This window comes from Anabrus simplex, chromosome 2, assembly GCF_040414725.1.
Source record: "Anabrus simplex isolate iqAnaSimp1 chromosome 2, ASM4041472v1, whole genome shotgun sequence".
In the NCBI taxonomy this organism is placed as follows: Eukaryota; Metazoa; Arthropoda; class Insecta; order Orthoptera; family Tettigoniidae; genus Anabrus; species Anabrus simplex.
This window is the reverse complement of record NC_090266.1, coordinates 33,627,204-33,647,735: the sequence shown is the minus strand read 5'-3', so window position 1 is coordinate 33,647,735 and position 20,532 is coordinate 33,627,204.

Sequence of the window (20,532 nt, the reverse complement as noted above, 5' to 3'; positions counted from 1 at the left end):
AAATTGTTGTCGAAGTAATAATAATAATAATAATAATAATAATAATAATAATAATAATAATAATAATAATATTTACCGCACGATAAAAATGTTCTATATTAAAAGTGTATTTAACAGTTATGTTCAAAAAGGTTTGCGTGTGTCTCGAAATCCAATGAAGTCTGATAAAGTTATGTTTTATTCATGGGAAGCTAAATTTTGTGACATCGTGTATGTCGGTGATACAGGAAATCATGGTGTGTTGTTGTATTCCTGAGGTCCGAAAGTTGTGGTAAAAATAAATGAAAAAGGATTTTTATTAAAGTTGTTTGTCACGAGAGGATTGAGGTTTGAAAAGTCTTGAAACAGAAGAAAAGGGATTGATGGCGAAGAATTTTTATACGTTGAGATAAGAGTTGTATAGATGTTGAAGGCAGAGGAAGCCTGTATTTCATGTGTAATACCGCCGTGAGAGGCGATGAGATTGAATTTTTGTGACAGGCTATATTTGCTGATGGTGAAGAACTTTTGAGACAGGCTGTATATTAAATGTGATATTTCTGGGGCAGGCTGTAGTGTATTCCGCTTACAGTCCGGGACAGCTGACCGAGTGAAGGTTGGTTCGAGATGAGTATTGTGTGATGCACACTAAGATTTCAAGTTAAAATCCCCAGTGAAAACAATTTCTGTCGAAGATTGTAGTTCTTGACAGTTAAATCCAAGTGACTAGTTTACGTAAAGTCAGCATAATGAATATTATAGTATACGACCTCAAGGGTAGAAGAGCATTCTGAATACACGTTTGGTGTTATTTGACTGTAATGACAAAATTTCCACTCAGAAAATTTCATAAATTACGAGACGATTTATCATTAAATCGAAGACATTGTGGGATGAGATATTGGACGTTATTAAAGCGATAGTTTAGCTGTGTAGATTCATTGAATTTCGCTTCACTGGATAGTTAATGGATATAGATATTTGGAATAGTGAGATGGTAGTTGATTTGAGGGCCTCACCCTGGAGTTACGTCGTGGATTTTTGCGGTGGTGATGATTACTGTTTTTGGCGATATTCACGTAATGTTAGACGTGTGTTAAAATTTCACGTTTTATTAACAAGATAGGGACTTAGTTGCATTTCCCGACTTGCGTTCATTCTGTGGCAAAATTTGTTTCATTGTGCATTATTAGTTTCGACAAGGTTTACAGCTAAAATATCAAAGAGTGTGTTTGAATTTACAATTTCGCCTGACATCCTAGAGGATGCGTAGACGTTCCCAGTTTCCGCTCGACGATAGATTTAGGACGTCACATGAGATCCTAGGAGTATACTGATGATGAGACTTCCTAATTCACGCTCAACGATAGGTTTAGGAAGGTGTGGGTGTGTACATAGAGGTTAGTGTTAGGGTGTGCAGACATTAGGTAGGCCCGACGATAGGTTTAGGATGTCGGCTGTATATACTCAAGTCTTAGATTAGGTGTTTTTGCGAAGTGACTTGAGCGATGGTAGTGTCCGCAGCAGTGTATGCAATGCGAAGCGTGTTAGCTAAGTAATATTGATGCCATGTTTTGCGCACAGCCCTTACTAGCTGGAAGGTGTTCACCAAAGATTATGGAACAAATAGTGGCATGAAAGTGAGGGTTGTCCAATATTGGGTACTGAGCTAACGGTCATTTGAATATTACTGCATTGTTCCACGCGTGTTTGAGTTCAATGAACTTCAGTATTTTATTTTGTTACGGACTTAGTTGTTTTGTCGTTCTGACGTCCGTTTGCTTTCCTAGTGTGCGTGTTGATATTCAGCTTATTTGTGTGAGACTTGAGTTACGAATGCGGGTTCGATTCGTCAGCCGGTAATATATTTTATTTTCAATTCATTTCGTTCTTTCAATTATATACGTTGTTGATTGTGGTCGATCAATAATTTTGTAGGTATTTTGTTGGAACAAAAAATAAGTAGATGGATCTGTAATAGTGGTCGTTGTTGTAAAGGAAAGAACTCCTAAATTTTTATTTTATTTTTACCATGTGGAGTTGTAATTTTATTAAGCGTAACGTAACCGTTGATAACATGAAAGTTGGTTTTATAATAATATTTTTCAAGTGAGTTACCACTTTTTATTTAACTTCAGTGTTTGGCATTTCTCCTAAATGCGTGATGAATAAGTGTTTCCTGCAGTTCGCAGTTTTCTTCCTTCAGAACGACGTAACGTAAGATCCTCTCGGATCGTGTTGTTGTTGGTTCCTTCTGAACAGCTGTTTGGGTGATGCACGTTTCAGCATCGGAATTATTTCATAACGTAAGGGTGTCACGAGATGACAATATATTGTGGAATTTTATTTTCAATTGTGAATGCTGCCGTTAACTTGTAGTGAACACCATGCTTTCCAGTAATATTTCGCAACCTATCCAAAGCAACTGATAGTCAATTTGGTTCGATTAAGAGTCCATTGGGCGGGTGTTCCCATATCCGATAGGGTATTTGACTGGTGGGTAAGCTTAGTTAAGAGTAAATCTGGCATTCTACTTGTTGAAGGTCATATTTTCTACGGATCGTGTGGATTAATTCTCAGTTATCCTTTGGATCAATAGGTGCCCGATTTTCAGGTTACTTTTCATTTTTCTAGTTTTCTCTGTCCACTAATCCGTGATAATTCTTCGATACTGTAATCAATAAAACTAACGCCATGCAATGTGACTGCGTTTGAAACATTTAATAATTACATTTTTCTTTCTTGATCAAGGATTTTATATAAATGATTTTTTTGTGCAGTTAATTGAGTCAATGAAAGTTGGTAAGCACATACTTGCTCCTCATTTCAAGTAGTTAGGCTCTCTTCTGAACCCCATCGTTTGGTTAAGATCGTGACCGAATTATTCCCGCAACGACCCCAAGATTTAAGAGTTCGATATTGCTCTACTGCAGCAGCTGTGGCCGACCAACGATGGAATGGTAAGTCAAGGGTTCAGTACTATGGATCCATCTTCTCTCTCTAATGCCTTGATTTTTTCTTGATTTAGTGTTTTCGATTTTATTACTATGTACGATAATTTCTGATTTCTTCGACAATTTTGCTCAATTTCATTGGTAAACTCTCCCCAACATTACATTTCTCATTTTCTTCCTTGATACTCCTCCTTACTTGTAGTTTCAATCTTTTGTATTCCACATGTAACCTTTCTACGTTATTCTCATCCCTCTAGTATGTTTATTGATTTTCCTTATCCGTTTCTTTCTTCACCTTGTTCCTTTCTTCTATTTATTTTTTATTTTGCCTCTCCATTGGTTGTAGCATCATACACAACCATTAACCCGTCTCAATGGGGACAGGGTCACCTTCCTTATTTTTCACTTGAGTAATTCTTGTCTGGCGCATCCACGTTGCGGGGGTGGGTATCCTCCACACCAGTAGGCCGGTGTGAAGGAGAGCTAAGTTCAGGTGTTGACCCAGTCTTACGGGGTATGCCGTGGAACCCATGCCCAGGGTTAAGACCTTAACAGCATCTTAGGCAGAGAAGGAGATCTTCCGAATGGCGAAGATGGTTGGTGAGGCAATCCTTCTTCTCTGGGGAAAATTAGAAGAGGAAACCACTGCATTGTGTAGAAGAGGGATCTTCAAAGATTGATTGAGTAAACCCCGATAGAAAATCCTCAGATGCGTTAGCTTAGCGGATCAGCAGATGAGTTAATTTTTATTTGCTTTCAACTATAATACAAGCCTCGGATGGAAGTTTAAAAATGGAAATGGAATTGACAAGTCTCTGTCTGCAGTTGCACAGTATGTTGGTAATGCTGGTGTTCGTGCAAGTGTTAGATCAGAGAACAAAACCCGATTTGGAACAATAAATATTTTAACAATGAATGGGAAATAAAATGAATTGATCGACCTAATGGAGAGACGAAAACTCGACATCCTGCGATTAAATGAAGTAAAATGGAAAGGGAAAGGAATGATGAAACTAGGAAAGGGGTACACCTTGTACTTGAATGGGTAACAGTAAATAGAAAAAAATGGAGTGAGATACATAGTGAATCAGAATGTTGAACCAATAGCTGAAGTTGAGTAAGCAAATGAAAGAATTATAATATTGCACATGCATGTAAACAAGGAACTACTGAAGTAGTACAGTTGTATGCTCCAAAGACAGGATGTAGCGTCGAAGAAGAAGAAGAAGAAGAATGTTTCCTCAATGAACTGGAAACACATATTTTTGGAGATGGGATCATGCTAATGGGAGATCTGAATGCCCATGTTAAAACTGATAGAATGGGATATGAGAATGTTTTGAGCCCACATGGTTATGGCGATAGAAATGAAGATGGAGGGAAACTGTTGGACGTTTGTATCAAAAGTAACCTGATAATAAAGAACACATGGTTTTGAAGAAGAATAGTCATGAGATCAGCCGATATAGTTGGGATGGACAGAATGGAACACTCATCGATTTTGTAATAACAGACCGAGAATGGGGAAGATACGTCATGAATACGAAGAAAATCTCCAGTGAAAGTATGGAAGGTGATCATTGATTATTAAATGTGGAATTAAAACAAGTAAAAATCCCTAAAATTTTACTGAAGATAAAAACAAAGATCAGGATTTGAGAATTGGAGGCGGGGGATAAAAGAATGGCATTCCAAGGTTGCATAAAAAGGAAGTTGCCTAACACGGAAATACGAAGTGGAGAAGAAGAGTGCGACAATTTAAAACAGATATTTGTGGAAGCAGCAATTGAGGTATGTGGGACAAAAAGCAAATGTTAAGGGAAAGGAGACACGATGGTGGGCAGACAAAATAAAGTTCACAATCTATATATATAAAATAACTTGTCCTGACTGACTGACAGATTCATCATCGCCGAGCCAAAACTACTGGACATAAAGAAATTAAATTTTGGAGATACATTCATATTAAGATGTAGGTGGATTTTTGGATATTCCGTCTCTAAGGGGGTGAAAAGGGGGGTTGAAATTTTAAAATGAGTGTATCTATATCTCAAAAATTTAAAAGTTTACAGATGTTAAAATTGATATTTAGAATCTCCCTTAAAAATAAGGAAACACGTATTTTTTTGTTTTCGGAAAATACCAATAGGAGGGGTGAAAAAGGGTGAAAAATGGGTTGAATGCCTTTAATCAGGATACCGCTACTTATATCTCAGAAACTGAAGATATTACAGACTTGAAAATTGGCCACCGGGGTTTCCAAAAACAAATCATCTATTGAACCCATAACCTTTGTGCCCTAAGAATTTTAAGTATGAAAATTATTACAGGAGGCCCATGTCACCCAGAGGGGTGCGACAGGTCTCGGCAGCCGGTACAATTCCTGTCCTCGCCGCAAGATTCATTCCATCCTTGACCCGGTCAATGACTGGAAAACAGGTTGTAGGTTTCCATTTCCATTTATTTAATCTGTTTATCCTCCAGGGTTGGTTTCTCCTCAGACTCAGAGAGGGATCTCACCTCTACCGCTTCAAGGGCAGTGTCCTGCAGCGTGAGACATTTGGTCGGGGATACAACTGGGTTAGAAGATCAGTACCTTGCCCGGGCGCCCTCACTGCTATGCTGAAGAGGAGCCTTGTGGGAGATGGAAATTCAAGGAAGCGACCGTGGCCTCAGGTTAAGTACCATCCCGACATTTGCCTGGGGAAGAAGAGGGAAGCCACGGATATCCACTTCGAGGATGGCTGAGGTGGAAATCGAACCCCCTCCACTCAGTTGACCTTCCGAGGCTGAGTGGACCCGTTCCAGCCCTCGTACCAATTTTCAAATTTCATGGCAGAGTCGGGAATTGAACCCTGGCCTCCGCGGGGGCGGGTTTTGGCAGCTAATTACACTAACCACCACACCACAGAGGCGGACACGATTATTTATTTACATTTAATAATACTAACTAACTAGGTCACCAGTGTAGCCGCCACTAAACTGCTTGCTTACATTACGTTTAGGTGTAGGGACATGACGCGTTTTAAGGCGTCGTTCGTTTCGGACGACTTTTATTTAAGCACGTGGCTCGCTTATCTTACCATCGACGTTTCGCACAAAGCCTTAAACTACCTAAATGTTAACCTTCATGATCAGATGTCCCAACTAACAAGGGGAGGGACAAACGTTCGCACCTTTCTATAATGAGGAAAGTAAAATTGCAAGCAAGAAGCACTTTTCAATCGTTTGCGAGAAAATCGACAGAGAAGTTTGCTTCGTCGCCATCGCAGTGGTGTAGGCGTTAGACGTGTCCCGCACTGGTTAGTTCGAAACACCGCGGGGACTTACTTAAAAAGATCAGTTTACATTCCTGTAATAAATAATGTTATTGGTTTTAAGTGCGAATAACTACTTTCACGGCATTTGGAGTTGCCGAGGTGCCGGAAGTTTGTCCCACGGGAGTTATTGTGCTTATTATTGTTTTTACGTCCTACTAACTACTTTTTGATGGTTTTCGGAGAAGCCTTGGTGTCTGAATTTTCTCTCTTAGGTGTTCTTTTACTTGCCAGTAAATCTTCCGACACGAGGGTGACGTATTGGAGCACCGGACGGAGCCAGGAGTTTCAGGAGGCCAGCACGCCATTGTTTCAGGTGCAGAGTACTGTCCTGCGGTCCAAAGGATGGGTGGTTCGATTCCCGACCGGCTGGGATATTTTAACTTTCATTGGTTAATTTTGATGGCTCGGGGGCTGGGTGTATGTGTGTGTTCCGTTTTCAGCATTAGAATTTATCATAGGTAAGTTAGGGCCCATCCTCACAGGCGCAGGTCGCCTGGAAGGTGTCAACTCGAAACAACTGCACCAGGCGTCTCTGGAGGTCACAAGCCAGAAAAAAGCACGGGTTTTACATTTCCATGCTTTGCACACTCTTGGATTGGTCAAGTTACGCAGAACTATCTTGTGTCCGGAAATACGTAACATTTAAAAATCATAATATTACACTATGAATTTTGGAAACCAAACAAATGCCAAGTGTTTTTTTCTGCCTTGCAGTTTTGAATACTAATAAATATGTAGGAGCGAATAAAGTTGACACACATGAAGACCCCTGGAGGAGTGAAAAGTCACTTCAACGTTGCAGTGACAGATCGAAGGTTATCGGTGACGGAAGGATGGAAAAGGGGTAGGAGTGGGAAGGAATTGGCCGTTGTCTTAATCAAGATATAGCCCCAGGGTTTTATAAGTATGAGAATGGAAAACCACGGAAAATCACTTTCAGGGCTGCCAGCAGTGGGATTCGAACCCACTATCTCCCGAAGATAGTGTGTAATCGAAGTCGTTACCCTATCCACCTGCAGTGGTAACATGTGCATCATGAAAGGGCTGTGTAATCAAATTTGTTTACTTCGAACACTGTTCAGGGTCAATACAATGGCCATTACAAATTGCGTATTGTCGCGATGTACTTCTAGAGTCGAGACACTAGTGCTTAGCTCCTTGCAAGAATTGAATAGAATGAAGAGTGTTATGAGACTCTGTGTAGCGTTCCGAAGAGGGCTCGCGCTTGTTCAGCTGGCGAGCGGGTAATCTAAATAGCAGAGCATAGGGGACCCGCAGCTCCTTAACATAATATTTACCAAGACACGCTTTTTTCCTCTGCTCCCACCCTGTGTGTCCGACCTTATCGCTGATCTGCGCTGCTCCACGCCATATTGCAGACAGAACTGCCCCGATGATCCTACGAGTCGAAATCAGGAACTGTGTTGACTGTTTTGATGCAGCTTTCTTTGCCACCCTATCCTGAGTTAATCATTCCATTTCTACGTAACTACTCCATTCTATATCCGGTGGAATTGCTTGTCATATTCATACCTTGGTCTACCGTTCTTACCGCCACATTTCCCTCAAAAGCATACTGAACAAGTCCTGGGATTCTTAAGATATGTCCTATCATTATACCATTTCTTCTGGTCAAATTTAACCAAACCGATCTCCTCTCACCAATTCGATTGAGTATCGCTTCATTCGTGATTCGACCTACCCACGTCATCTTCAGCATTCTTCTGTAGCAGCACATTTTGAAAACTTCTATTCTCTTTCTTTCTGAGCTAGTAATCAACTGAATGTCAGGTTGGGAATACAAACGTAAAAAAGGTAGATCACTTCAAGTATTTAGAATGTGTGTTCTCCCACGATGGTAGTAGAGAAAGTGAGATGGAATCAAGGTGCAGTTCGATCAACAGCATTCTGTAAGAAGTACTGTAGGTCAGCTCCCGGACGGAACTATCTTTTCACCGAGCAATTTGACCGTGTGGTTAAGGGTTGTGAATTTTGAGCTTACATTCGGAAAATAGTGGGTTCGAACCCCACTGTCGGCAGAACTGAAGACGGTTTCCAGTGGTTTCCCATTTTCACATCAGGTAAATGCCGGGGCTGTACCTTAATTAATGCTACCACCACTTCCTTCCTATTCCCAGCCCTTTCCTCTCCCATAAGACCTGTGTCGGTGCGTCGTAAAACCAATTGTAAAAAAGCACCGGCCTATTTTGAGACCAACTTTGCTGTACAGGAGCGATAGCTGGGTGGGCTCAGAATATCTTTTACATTACTTTCAAGTAACAGACATGAAAGTAGCGAGATTGATCGCTTGCACGGCTAGGTGGGAACAAGGACAGTAGAGTACTCGAAAGGAAGAGATAAAGGCTTAGTTAAGAATGAATTTTATGGATGATGCTCTACATAGAAACCGGCGTCAGTTGTGGAGTCGTGTGAGGCGAATGGAGGAGAATAGGCTACCTAAGAAAACAATGAACTGGGCGATTTGGCTGCGTGGTTAAAGTCGCGCATCTGTGGGCTCGGTCCCCATTGTCGGCAGCCGTGAAGATGGTTTTCCGCAGTATCCCATTTTCACACCAGAAAAATGTTGGCGCTGTGTCTTAATTAAGGCCAGGATCAGTTTCTTCCCACACGTAGCCCTTTCCTATCCCATCGACGCTATAAGACCTATCTGTGCCAGTGCGACGTAAAGCAACTTGCAAAATAAAAATATGTCCATTATTCCCCTTAAGACTGGTCAACCCTCCCCGCCACATATGGATATGCAGTCCATCAGAACAATTTTCGTTGTGAAGCAAGAAACAATCGTGTCTGTTATGGAGGATGAGGGATGGTTAGCCTCGCTGTCTAGTGATTTAAAGGTAAGAGGTACAGAACTAAACGACGCCACAGAGCTAGGGAGGCGGTTAGTAAATTCACAGAGGCTTGCAGACTGAACGCTGAAAGGTATAACAATCTATAAAGAAGATGTATGTATGTGTGTATGACGCATGTATTATTATTATTATTATTATTATTATTATTATTATTATTATTATTATTATTATTATTATTATTATTAACTGCAGCAAAGTCAGTTTGGGACTTGCACGAGGACTGACGGCCGAATGTCCATCACACCCTGAGTAATGACGATTCCAATGCGGGACACTCGGATTGTGACAATTACTTCAAGACGCTTCATGATGATGATGATGATGATGATGATGATGATGATGATGATGATGATGGTGATCTCAGTTAATATGGGTTACTCTGAACTGAAATCGTTTAAGGAAAGGTTGTGTAAATAACTAACGGGCAATCTGCTACTTGAACGACTGCCTTAAATGCAGATGAAGATTGATAGATTCCAGCCCTCCTTATTTGACGATAGAAATAAAAACCTACTGCGCAATCCAATACGCAGGAATAAATTCAACACAATTCAAACACGCAATATCTGTGGAAGTCTAAAATTTGTATTAAATTTAAAAGTGAATGTGTCGGATATTGCTCATTTCGTCGATATCTGTTGCGAATGAGCAATATGTAAGACAGGCAGAGCCATTTTCGAATTAATGATAGCTTTTATAGGACCTACTTTCGTCTACATCATCTCATTAGCTTTGAATTCAAAATAAAACATTACACAGAGCATCATTCGAGAAAAGTGCTTATACGCCGTCCCCGCGGGCTAGGATACCGTGCTTGTCATTTCGCCCTGAGGTCCCGGTATTGATTTCAATCCAGGCCAGGAATTTTTATCTGGATGTGATTGTTCGTTCGAAGCCCACTACGTTAGAACAGTTCAGGAGCTATCTGACGGTGAGACAGCGGCCCTGGTCCAGACAGCTAGGAATAATGACCGAGAGTATTCTTTCGCTGACCATGTGTCACACCTTATTCTGCAGGCCTTCGGTTTGAGCAGTGATCACTTAATAAGAAAAGTACCATTAAGGCTCTAGCTCCATAATGTTTGTTAAGATACCATGTGATAGTTGCTGACTTTCACAAAACTCAGTATTTATGCCGTGTTAAAGAGGAATTTCTATCATAAAATATGTTATTGGTGCAGACTGGAGTGCTGGAAGTACTTAAAACGAACTCCCAAATATCTATATTATAATAAAGTCTTACCAAAAGGGCTGGATACTTCCTGGCACAAAAGCTGACAGGACTCTTGTAGGGAAACATTGTGTCACGCGTACTGTCTTATTTTCTTTTGTAGATTATATTTCCTGTGTAACTCATTACCACACTGTACAATTTGTCTATAATACACTCGATCAATAAACTAGCGTAGTTAAGTTAAGTAATAATTACACACGAATTCAGCAACATGATCAATATACTAACGTAGTTATATTAAGCAATGATTACACAAGAATTTAGCTACTTGATCAATAAACTAGCGTAATTATATTAAGCAATAATTACACAAGAATTCAGGTACTTGATCAATAAACTAGCGTAGTTATACTAAGCAATAATTAAACAAGAATTCAGGTACTTGATCAATAAACTAGCGTAGTTATATTAAGAAATAATTACACAACAATTCAGCTACTCGATCAACAAACTAGCGTAGTTATATTAAGCAATAATTAAACAAGAATTCATTTACTTGATCAATAAACTAGCGTAGTTATATTAAGCAATAATTACACAAGAATTCAGGTACTTGATCAATAAACTAGCGTAGATATAGTAAGCAATAATTAAACAAGAATTCAGGTACTTGATCAATAAACCAGCGTAGTTATATTAAGCAATAATTACACAATAATTCAGCTACTTGATCAATAAACTAGCGTAGTTATACTAAGCAATAATTACACAAGAATTCAGCTACTTGATCAATAAACCAGCGTAGTTATACTAAGCAATAATTACACAAGAATTCAGGTACTTGATCAATAAACTAGCGTAGTTAAATTAAGCAATAATTACGCAAGAATTCAGCTACTTGATCAATAAGGCCTCTACACACGACCCAATCTGCTGGGCCCGATCTGCAGGCTAGTAGGCGCGGTAAATCGGGTGCTGCTCTACACACGACCCAATCTGCTGGGCCCGATCTGCAGGCAGTTGGCGTGGTAAAAATCGGGTGCTGCTCTCCACACGGCACAATCTGCTGGGCCCGATCTGCAGTAGGCTGGCTCGCTCTGGCCTGGAAGCACGCATGACCATTGCTCCTTCATTTTCTAAATTTCAAAAAATATGAAATGCATTGATTTTGTTGTCATTGAAGTCGATAAGAAAGAGAAAATATTGGGCTAAAGGAGGTTATTACAGAGAAAGAAATTTAGTCATACAAATATAATGAAATAACCAGAATAATTTGATTTTAGAAATTTTCTGCGATTGGATATCGACACTTTCAGTGACCTGCTCTACCTGGTGGCGCCTTTGATAAAGAAACTAGACACTATAATGGGGGAAAGTGTGAGTGTTCAAGAGCGATTAATCGTGACTGTAAGATTTTTAGCTGCTTGAGCGAGTTACAGAGATTTGCAATTTAGTGCAGCCGTGTCACCCCAGATTTTGCCCGGCTCCATGGCTAAATGGTTGGCGTGCTGGCCTTTCGTCACAGGGGTTCGATTCCCGGCAGGGACTGGAATTTTAACCATCATTGGTTAATTTCCCTGGCACGGGGGCTGGGTGTATGTGTTGTGTTCATCATCATTTCATCCTCATCACGACGCGCAGGTCGCGTACGGGAGTCAAATCGAAAGACCTACACCTGGCGAGCCGAACCCTTCCTGGGATCTCCCGGTACTAAAAGCCATACGCCATTTCATTTGAGTTTACACACAGCTTTTGTGTAAAGTAATTCTATAACATGTTGCGCTATTTTCAATAGTCTGAAGGGATACATAAAAGTAAGTGATTAAAAGGAATATATATCTAATGTAAGAGTATTTATTTCTGAAATTACGTATGAGTAGAAAATACGATTAGAAACTGACCTAAAATTATAAACTAAATTAATCTAAACTATAGTATTGTCTATAGTGAACTACTAATCTAACTGAATTTGCTCACTGCCCTCTGAAACACGTCACATGTGCTAGTTGGCGACGAGGCAACTGATAGCTTATCCGAAGACATCCGGAGTGTAAGTTGGGAGACTGTGTGGTCGGCCCGACCAACCATCCGACAAGAGTGTTGTCGGCCAATCTGGTCCCAACAAACATACACACCACCCAATCGGCAGGGATCCTGCAGATCGGGCCCAGCAGATTGGGTCGTCTGTAGCGGCCTTAAACTAGCGTAGTTATATTAAGCAATAATTACACAAGAATTCAGCTACTTGATCAATAAACTAGCCTAGTTATTTTAAGCAAAAATTATACAAGAATTCACCTACTTGGACAATAAACTAGCGTAGTTATTTTAAGCAATAATTACACAAGAATTCCGCTACTTGATCAATATACTAGCGTAGTTAAATTAAGTAATTACACAAGAATTCGGCTACTTGATCAAGAAACTAGCGTAGTTAAATTAAGTAATAATTACACAAGAATTCAGCTACTTGATAAATAAACTAGCGTAGTTAAATTAAGTAATAATTACACAAGAATTCGGCTACTTGATCAAGAAACTAGCGTAGTTAAATTAAGTAATAATTACACAAGAATTCAGCTAATTGATCAATAAACTAGCGTAGTTAATTTAATTAATAATTACACAAGAATTCAGGTACTTGATCAATAAACTAGCGTAGTTATACTAAACAATAACTAAAAAGGATTCAGGTACTTGATCAATAAACTAGCGTAGTTAAATTAAGTAATAATTACACAAGAATTCGGCTACTTGATCAATAAACTAGCGTAGTTATATTAAGCAATAATTACACAAGAATTCAGGTACTTGATAAATAAACTAGCGTAGTTAAATTATGTAATCATTACATAAGGATTCGGCTACTTGATCAATAAACTAGCATAGTTATATTAAGCAATAATTACATAACAATTCAGCTATTCGATCAATATACTAGCGTATTTAAATTAAGTAATAATTACACAAGAATTCGGCTACTTGATCAATAAACTAGCGTAGTTATATTAAGCAAAAATTACACAAGAATTCAGCTACATTATCAATATACTAACGTAGTTATATTAGGCAATGATTACACAAGAATTTAGCTACTTGATCAATAAACTAGTGTAATTATATTAAGCAATAATTACACAAGAATTCAGCTACTTGATCAATAAACTAGCGTAGTTATAGTAAGCAATAATTAAACAAGAATTCAGGTACTTGATCAATAAACCAGCGTATTTATATTAAGAAGTAATTACACAAGGATTCAGCTATTCGATCAACAAACTAGCGTAGTTATATTAAGCAATAATTAAACATGAATTCTGGTACTTGATCAATTAACTAGCGTAGTTATACTAAGCAATAATTACGCAAGAATACAGCTACTTTATCAATGAACTAGCGTAGTTATATTAAGCAATAATTACACAAGAATTCAGGTACTCGATCAATAAACTAGCGTAGTTATATAAAGCAATAATTAAACAAGAATTCAGGTACTTGATCAATAAACTAGCGTAGTTAAATTGAGTAATAATTACACAAGAATACAGTTACTTGATCAATAAACAAGCGTAGTTATACTAAGCAATAATTAAACTAGAATTCAGGTACTTGATCAATAAACTAGCGTAGTTAAATTAAGTAATAATTACACAAGAATTCGGCTACTTGATCAATAAACTAGCGTAGTTAAATGAAGTAATAATTACACAAGAATTCGGCTACTTGATCTATAAACTAGCGTAGTTATATTAAGCAATAATTACACAAGAATTCAGGTACTTGATAAATAAACTAGCGTAGTTAAATTAAGTAATAATTACACAAGAATTCGGCTACTTGATCAATAAACTAGCGTAGTTAAATTAAGTAATAATTACACAAGAATTCGGCTCCTTATCAATAAACTAGCGTAGTTATATTCAGCAATAATTACACAACAATTCAGGTACTTGATAAATAAACTAGCGTAGTTAAATTAAGTAATAATTACACAAGGACTCGGCTACTTGATCAATAAACTAGCGTAGTTATATTAAGCAATAATTACACAAGAATTCAGCTAATCGATCAATAAACTACCGTAGTTATATTAAGCAATAATTACACAAGAATTCAGCTACTTGATCAATAAACTAGCGTAGTTATATTAAGAAATAATTACACAAGAATTCAGGTACTCGATCAATAAACTAGCGTAGTTATACTAAGCGATAATTATACAAGAATTCAGGTACTTGACCAATAAACTAGCGTAGTTATATTAAGCAATAATTACACAAGAATTCAGCTACTTGATCAATAAACTAGCGTAGTTATATTAAGCAATAATTACACAAGAATTCAGGTACTCGATCAATAAACTAGCGTAGTTATACTAAGCGATAATTATACAAGAATTCAGGTACTTGACCAATAAACTAGCGTAGTTAAATTAAGTAATAATTACACAAGAATTCGGCTACTTGATCAATAAACTAGCATAGTTAAATTGAGTAATAATTACACAAGAATTCAGCTACTTGATCAATAAACTAGCGTAGTTATACTAAGCAATAACTAAAAAGGATTCAGGTACTTGATCAATAACCTAGCGTAGTTAAATTGAGTAATAATTACACAAGAATTCAGCTACTTGATCAATAAACTAGGGTAGTTATACTAAGCAGTAATTAAACTAGAATTCAGGTACTTGATCAATAAACTAGCGTAGTTAAATTAAGTAATAATTACACAAGAATTCGGCTACTTGATCAATAAACTAGCGTAGTTAAATTGAGTAATAATTACACAAGAATTCGGCTACTTGATCAATAAACTAGCGTAGTTATATTAAGCAATAATTACAGAAGAATCAGGTACTTGATAAATAAACTAGCGTAGTTAAATTAAGTAATAATTACACAAGGATTCGGCTACTTGATCAATAAACTAGCGTAGTTATATGAAGCAATAATTACACAAGAATTCAGGTACTTGGTCAATAAACTAGCGTAGTTAAATTAAGTAATAATTACACAAGAATTCAGCTACTTGATCAATAAACTAGCGTAGTTATATTAAGCAATAATTACACAAGAATTCAGCTAATCGATCAATAAACTAGCGTAGTTATATTAAGCAATAATTACACAAGAATTCAGCTACTTGATCAATAAACTAGCGTAGTTATATTAAGCAATAATTACACAAGAATTCAGGTGCTCGATCAATAAACTAGCGTAGTTATACTAAGCGATAATTAAACAAGAATTCAGGTACTTGACCAATAAACTAGCGTAGTTAAATTAAGTAATAATTACACAAGAATTCGGCTACTTGATCAATAAACTAGCATAGTTAAATTGAGTAATAATTACACAAGAATTCAGCTACTTGATCAATAAACTAGCGTAGTTATACTAAGCAATAACTAAAAAGGATTCAGGTACTTGATCAATAACCTAGCGTAGTTAAATTAAGTAATAATTACACAAGAATTCGGCTACTTGATCAATAAACTAGCGTAGTTATATTAAGCAATAATTACACGAGAATTCAGGTACTCGATCAATAAACTAGCGTAGTTAAATTAAGTAATAATTACACAAGAATTCAGCTACTTGTTGAATAAACTTGCGTAGTTATATTAAGCAGTAAATACACAAGAATTCAGCTAAATATTACGTACCTTCAAACAACAAAAAATTCATACTTCTTAGGCAATTTACTAGATAGACATAGGTCTTGAAGGAATCACGTTAATTGTGTCTAAGAAAGTTAACATCTGGAATATTTTTATTATGTAAGCTATCGAGAAGCTAGATGCAAATGTATAACACAAAGTGTGCAATGGAGTAAAAAAAACCTCACTTCATCTATGGAAATGTTGTGTGGGGTTGTGTGGCAAATGGATATATTGACCGACGTTTTATTCTACAAAAGGAAGCTTTTAAGCATCACCTTTCCCATTCCGAATCAAAGTAATTGAAAATACTATTTCATAACTCATAATATAATTACGGTGGTTCATGGTGTGGGTTACTCTAGTCACGTCCTAGTTCGTGAACCATGGGTAACGGCTGAGTGGCCTATTAAGTGGTCCTGAGTGTCGGGATACCAGTTACTATGGAATGGAAGTGGGCATCTCGGACGTTTTCTGAGTCATGGCCCTAGGGCTATACTGAGCCGTATCCTGCCGGCCCATAAGAGATACTTGGATCATTATTTGACATAATGTGTAAATTTTATTGAGATGAATTGCAGTCATATATGGTAAAGTAAGGAATCTCAGGATAGCTGAGACCGGAAGTTTATGGAGCCATCAAGTCTCTGGATATTGCCCAATACTTCCTCGGGACTGTGAGAATGGCTTAGCGTCACTAGGAGTTGGCACATCTCGGCACGTGTACAAAGTGCTGACCAAGCGAAATATTCAGCCAATGAGAACGTGAGGATATGGCAAATATGGAGTCTACATCGCGCGAAGTCATAATCCCAGGTTGACCAACGTGTACAGTTGCATGAGATAAATTCTGTTATTTGGCGGATTCCCACATGTCTATAAGTGAAATATAATCAGGAATACGGCATAAAAATTATAGGAAGAGATTTGATATAATCTGAACTGTGTTTTATTGATATGTTATAATTGATTTTATGTCATTATAAATGGCAAGCATTCTGATTGGTGGTTTGTCTAGACAAGCGGTAATCTCATAGTTGCAACGGCGTTACGTACGCTTCCTTAGCACTCCAAGCTCTGGAGAGCGTCACTCTGATCGGGTAGTTTGGAGAGTGTAGAAGTGTAACTCTGATCGTGGATACTGACGTGAGGTGGACGTTGTTCGATGTGCTCCGAGTATTGTACTTAAAATTTGCCACGTGAATATATCATTAACAGAGTAGGGTTCATAACACCAATAAACAATGTTTCAGTCGTGCAGTGGAATAAATTAACCGATGCAGAGTTAATTGCAGGTTATATTATCGCAAAGTTCACTACCAATGTATAGACGGTGATAATTAGCCGCAGTGTAGAAAGTGCAGGAGAGACGTTCCATCGTCTCATATTTTCATGTCGGTAGCGTTTCGCGAGGAACTCTCGATTCGTACCGCGTGCCGCTCTCAAAAACTGTGTACATATACCCTCAAGTGTAAATTTTACAGTGTATTTATGTGTCAGTGTGTTGGTTGAGTTTTGTAGCCACAAAAGGGTTGTTCGGCACGTGCAAAATTGAGCGATGAAGAGATATTCATCCAAAGCCTTCTGTGTTGCAGTGTTCAGTAACTTTCAGCAAGAAGATGGCTTCGCCTATTGAAGAAGGAAGTGTATTTCTACGTGTTGAAGCAGTGATCAACATGGAGTAGATACCTAGCAAGGCAGAGATGTGAGCTGCTGCCATGTATCCAGAGAGTCGTCCAAGATAAGGCGCATGTGTTAATTATGGAATGTTATATGCGTTATGTTAAAATACTAGTGCAGTTTAGAATATGGATTTTCATTAACGTAAAGTAAGCCTGACGGCATGAGTTTGTTTCATTTTTATATTGTTGTATATACGGATAAAAGAGAAATGCATGTTCTCTTTATTTTTATTTTTATTTATGACTACATTGTTGGGATAATGAGGGATTTGTTAGGATTATTTTGTTTTTCATTTATGCATCATAATTTAGTTTAGTTTTATTCCGATTTTTCCTTGTATATTAGTGCTAGGAGGATTAGATTGACAAGTTCATCCAATTTTCAAAGTTAAACACTTGCTACGTTATTTTATTTTGGTCATTTAGAGAGTCAGTAACAGTTAATTGCATTACGCATGGTATTTCAGAAGCTGTACGTAAGGAGCTGCATAACAACGTTGAAAGAATAGGATCTTCGAATTTAGGTTGGAATCTGTTTTTGCCCAATGATTTGCACAGGAAACGAACCGGGTCTCGTAATGTAAAAGGCTGATGTGATTTGTGAGATATATGAGAAGTTATAATGCATGCGGAGTTATAAAGTGATTATGCAGGCCGATTGCATGCCTGATAAGTGAAAGAATAATGTGCAGTGGATATGTACCTGCTATTGTCTTCTGAGAGAATATTAATTATCAGAATTGACGGAATTGATTCCAGACCAATTAGTCTGATGTGTGTTAAATTGTCGAAGCATGCTAGGAAGGTATACGATTGTACGTGAGTTTCCGTATAGCCGACGAAAGATGATATCTCATTGCAAGCTGATATATTGGCCGTGTTTTCTTAGACGGCGTGAATGAGATGGTATTTCCGTGTTACAATCTTGGCGGACAGAATCCAAGCCTTAGTACAGTGTTGAGTTCCAACATTTCCTTTCAGCTCACAGCACACCAGGAAATACGTGACGGATGATCGCGCTGTTGAGTGCGCAAATGCAGCAGAAGAAGGCAATGTTGCCCATTGCTTTCCGCATGAATATTGATTGGATAATTATACGTTTTCTCTTACAGCAAGGTGTTTTATGATGTTTCCTGTTGTTGAATATGTTGTGTTGTTGTTTAATGGGGAACAGCCCGAGTGCTGAGTGTATTGATGGTCAATGTAGTTCTCACTAGATCCTTTGTGGTGAACCGCGATTCACGTAGAATCTGTGTAGTATGTAAGACCTTTCTCGTTATCCGATGTAAATATATGTGTTATTTTGCTTATTTTGTTTATTGCAAATATAACGTAGGAAATGCCACTAGTATTTTTCATAATTCATATCATGTCCCATTGCGTCTTAGTTTTTCTTTTCATCGTAACTTTTTATATTGTAATTTTCCTTTAAACGTTCAATTTTGCGACGACTCTAAATTAAATTACAAACCCGTATCGATGTGATACTTTTAAGTGTGACTCCATCCGAGATAAATACGTATCAGTTTATGCGTACATATGTTATCATATAACATGAACATTGGACAATAAGAAGAAGATTATTTCTGAAAATATCCAAGTATTCAATGTTGTGCTTGATACATCATTTCACTTTTGTTTCTTTGAACAATTAACGTTGTTAATGTCCAGTTATTTCTTTAATTTTGAGATTTTTTAATGACATTTTATTATTTGATTTTCGAGTAGTATGATTCGGGGATATTTATGAATAAACTCATCCTACCCCATATCATTGTGTCTCATTCGAGTTATACCTGCATTTTCCTGTCATTTACTTATATTTAAGTGTAGAACTTCGACTTTTAGCCTGGCCCAATGACGACCAACCCACTCTCTGCCTAACCCTGAGTTAGTCGGATGTTCATACAGGAATGGAGGCATCGTTCTAGAGGGTATTTGCCCCTGCGTACGGTACAATACAATCCACCGGTGGTCCATAACCCGTTAGAGGAGAGATCCTCACTTGGACTATGTGAAAGTAGGGTAGAATCTTCTTCGTGAATTTACCGAGCTCAGAAAATTTTATGCAAGCCTCGGACCTATGGGAGTAACGGAGTCCCACTCCCATTTGACAGGCGAGGGACGCCTTGGAAACACGTTGGCGAATGAAATGGAATTCGATGGGGAGCTATCAATATTAATGCGGCTTATAGAAGAAAGAAGGTGGAACTGGCTGAGTCAGTAAAGATGCATCTGGATGTGCTAGGAGTAAGTGATATTCGGCTAAGGGGAGATATCGAGGAAGAAATAGAAGATTATAAATTGTACTTGACGGGTGTTAAAAAGGAAAGGGCGGATGGGGGGGGGGGGGGTAGGGCTTTTAATCAGGAATACTATTGCACGCAACATAGTTTCTGTAAGACACGTAAAGGAGCGAATGATATTGGTAGATCTGGCAGTTGGAGGAATCAGGGCGAGAAGCGTCTCAATTTATACAACATGTGAGGGTGCAGATGAGGATGAATTTGACGAGTTTAATGAAGCATTGAGTGACATCGTAGCCATGGTCAATAGCAAGGATAGGAAAGTGTTAATGGGCGATTTCAATGCGGGAATTGGAAATCGAACTGAAGGGCATGAAAGGGTGATTGGTAAATGTGGGGAAGATTTGAAATCTAACAGGAATTTGAAGCGTTTTCTGAACTTGTGTGCTAGATCCATAATAAATTATATCTTAATCGACTTCGAAATCAGGAAATCTGTTAGGAATGTACGGGTTTTCCAGGGAGTTTTCGATGATGCAGACAAGTATCGGATCTGTAGTGAAATAAGTATCTCCAGGCCTAGGACAGGGAACGTAAAATCTGTCTGCAAACGAATAATGGTAGAAAATATCCAGGATGAGG